Source organism: Triticum urartu, chromosome 7 (assembly GCF_003073215.2).
Source record: "Triticum urartu cultivar G1812 chromosome 7, Tu2.1, whole genome shotgun sequence".
NCBI classification, from domain to species: Eukaryota; Viridiplantae; Streptophyta; class Magnoliopsida; order Poales; family Poaceae; genus Triticum; species Triticum urartu.
In genome coordinates this window covers 589,844,018-589,848,273 of record NC_053028.1, presented here as the reverse complement: position 1 = coordinate 589,848,273, position 4,256 = coordinate 589,844,018, and positions in this window count along the sequence as shown.

Sequence of the window (4,256 nt, the reverse complement as noted above, 5' to 3'; positions counted from 1 at the left end):
TCTCATACATGGATCCCATCCTAGATTTCATGGCTTCAAGCCATTTTGTGGAATCTGGGCTCACCATCGCTTCTTCATAGTTCGTAGGTTCATCATGATCTAGCAGCATGACTTCCAGAACAGGATTACCGTACCACTCTGGCGCGGATCTCACTCTGGTTGATCTACGAGGTTCAGTAGTATCTTGTCCTGAAGTTTCATGATCATTATCATTAGCTTCCTCACTAATTGGTGTAGGTGTCACAGAAACAGTTTTCTGTGATGCACTACTTTCCAATAAGGGAGCAGGTACAGTTACCTCGTCAAGTTCTACTTTCCTCCCACTCACTTCTTTCGAGAGAAACTCCTTCTCTAGAAAGTTTCCGAACTTAGCAACAAAAGTCTTGCCTTCGGATCTGTGATAGAAGGTGTATCCAATAGTCTCCTTTGGATATCCTATGAAGACACATTTCTCCGATTTGGGTTCGAGCTTATCAGGTTGAAGCTTTTTCACATAAGCATCGCAGCCCCAAACTTTCAGAAACGACAACTTTGGTTTCTTGCCAAACCATAGTTCATAAGGCGTCGTCTCAACGGATTTTGATGGTGCCCTATTTAACGTGAGTGCGGCCGTCTCCAAAGCATAACCCCAAAACGATAGCGGTAAATCAGTAAGAGACATCATAGATCGCACCATATCTAGTAAAGTACGATTACGACGTTCGGACACACCATTACGCTGTGGTGTTCCGGGTGGCGTGAGTTGCGAAACTATTCCGCATTGTTTTAAATGTACACCAAACTCGTAACTCAAATATTCTCCTCCACGATCAGATCGTAGAAACTTTATTTTCTTGTTACGATGATTTTCAACTTCACTCTGAAATTCTTTGAACTTTTCAAACGTTTCAGACTTATGTTTCATTAAGTAGATATACCCATATCTGCTTAAGTCATCTGTGAAGGTGAGAAAATAACGATATCCTCCACGAGCCTCAATATTCATCGGACCACATACATCTGTATGTATGATTTCCAACAAATCTGTTGCTCTCTCCATAGTACCGGAGAATGGCGTTTTAGTCATCTTGCCCATGAGGCACGGTTCGCAAGTACCAAGTGATCCATAATCAAGTGGTTCCAAAAGTCCATCAGTATGGAGTTTCTTCATGCGCTTTACACCGATATGACCTAAACGGCAGTGCCACAAATAAGTTGCACTATCATTATCAACTCTGCATCTTTTGGCTTCAACATTATGAATATGTGTGTTACTACTATCGAGATTCAATAAGAATAGACCACTCTTCAAGGGTGCATGACCATAAAAGATATTACTCATATAAATAGAACAACCATTATTCTCTGATTTAAATGAATAACCGTCTCGCATCAAACAAGATCCAGATATAATGTTCATGCTTAACACTGGCACCAAATAACAATTATTTAGGTCTAATATTAATCCCGAAGGTAGATGTAGAGGTAGCGTGCCGACCGCGATCACATCGACTTTGGAACCGTTTCCCACACACATCGTCACCTCGTCCTTAGCCAATCTTCGCTTAATCCGTAGTCCCTGTTTCGAGTTGCAAATATTAGCAACAGAACCAGTATCAAATACCCAGGTGCTACTGCGAGCATTAGTAAGGTACACATCAATAACATGTATATCACATATACCTTTGTTCACCTTGCCATCCTTCTTATCCGCCAAATATTTGGGCCATTTCCGCTTCCAGTGACCAGTCTGCTTGCAGTAGAAGCACTCAGTTTCAGGCCTAGGTCCAGACTTGGGTTTCTTCTCTTGAGCAGCAACTTGCTTGCTGTTCTTCTTGAAGTTCCCCTTCTTTTTCCCTTTGCCCTTTTTCTTGAAACTAGTGGTCTTGTTGACCATCAACACTTGATGCTCCTTCTTGATTTCTACCTCCGCAGCTTTCAGCATTGCGAAGAGATCGGGAATAGTCTTATTCATCCCTTGCATATTATAGTTCATCAAGAAGCTCTTGTAGCTTGGTGGAAGTGATTGGAGAATTCTGTCAATGACGCTATCATCCAGAAGATTAACTCCCAGTTGAATCAAGTGATTACAATACCCAGACATTTTGAGTATATGCTCACTGACAGAACTGTTCTCCTCCATCTTGCAGCTATAGAACTTATTGGAGACTTCATATCTCTCAATCCGGGCATTTGCTTGAAATATTAACTTCAACTCCTGGAACATCTCATATGCCCCATGACGTTCAAAACGTCATTGAAGTCCCGATTCTAAGCCGTAAAGCATGGCACATTGAACTATCGAGTAGTCATCAGCTTTGCTCTGCCAGACGTTCATAACATCTGGTGTTTCTCCAGCAGCAGGCCTGGCACCCAGCGGTGCTTCCAGGACGTAATTCTTCTGTGCAGCAATGAGGATAATCCTCAAGTTACGGACCCAGTCCGTGTAATTGCTACCATTATCTTTCAACTTTGCTTTCTCAAGGAACGCATTAAAATTCAACGGAACAACAGCACGGGCCATCTATCTACAATCAAACATACATAAGCAAGATACTATCAGGTACTAAGTTCATGATAAATTTAGGTTCAATTAATCATATTACTCAAAGAACTCCCACTTAGATAGACATCCCTCTAATCCTCTAAGTGATTACGTGATCCAAGTCAACTAAACCATGTCCGATCATCACATGAGATGGAGTAGTTTCGTTGGTGAACATCACTATGTTGATCATATCTACTATATGATTCACGCTCGACCTTTCGGTCTCCGTGTTCCGAGGCCATATCTGTATATGCTTGGCTCGTCAAGTATAACCCGAGTATTCCGCGTGTGCAACTGTTTTGCACCCGTTGTATTTGAACGTAGAGCCTATCACACCCGATCATCACGTGGTGTCTCAGCACGAAGAACTTTCGCAACGGTGCATACTCAGGGAGAACACTTCTTGATAATTAGTGAGAGATCATCTTATAATGCTACCGTCAATCAAAGCAAGATAAGATGCATAAAAGATAAACATCACATGCAATCAATATAAGTGATATGATATGGCCATCATCATCTTGTGCTTGTGATCTCCATCCTCGAAGCACCGTCGTGATCACCATCGTCACCGACGCGACACCTTGATCTCCATCGTAGCATCGTTGTCGTCTCGCCAATCTCATGCTTCCATGACTATCGCTACCGCTTAATGATAAAGTAAAGCATTACAGTGCGATTGCATTGCATACAATAAAGCGACAACCATATGGCTCCTGCCAGTTGCCGATAACTCGGTTACAAAACATGATCATCTCATACAATAAAATTTAGCATCATGTCTTTGACCATATCACATCACAACATGCCCTGCAAAAACAAGTTAGACGTCCTCTACTTTGTTGTTGCAAGTTTTACGTGGCTGCTACGGGCTTAAGCAAGAACCAATCTTACCTACGCATCAAAACCACAACGATAGTTTGTCAAGTTGGTGCTGTTTTAACCTTCGTAAGGACCGGGCGTAGCCACACTCGGTTCAACTAAAGTTGGAGAAACTGTCACCCGCTAGCCACCTTTGTGCAAAGCACGTCGGGAGAACCGGTCTCGCGTAAGCGTACGCGTAATGTCGGTCCGGGCCGCTTCGTCCAACAATACCGCCGAACCAAAGTATGACATGTTGGTAAGCAGTATGACTTATATCGCCCACAACTCACTTGTGTTCTACTCATGCATATAACATCAACACATAAAACCTAGGCTCGGATGCCACTGTTGGGTTTCGTAGTAATTTCAAAAAATTTCCTACGCACACGCAAGATCATGGTGATGCATAGCAACGAGAGGGGGAGAGTGTGATCTACGTACCCTTGTAGATCGACAACGGAAGCGTTAACTTGGTTGATGTAGTCGTACGTCTCCACGGCCCGACCGATTAAGCACCGAAACTACGGCACCTCCGAGTTCTAGCACACGTTCAGCTCGATGACGATCCCCGGACTCCGATCCAGCAAAGTGTCAGGGAAGAATTCCGTCAGCACGACGGCGTGGTGACGATCTTGATGTACTACCGTCGCAGGGCTTCGCCTAAGCACCGCTACAATATTATCGAGGACTATGGTGGAAGGGGGCACCGCACACGGCTAAGAATATGATCACGTGGATCAACTTGTGTGTCTAGGGGTGCCCCTTGCCTCCATATATAAAGGCTCAAAGGGGGGCTGGCCGGCCAAGAGGAGGCGCGCCAGGAGGAGTCCTACTCCCTCCGGGAGTAGGACTCCCCCCTTTCCTA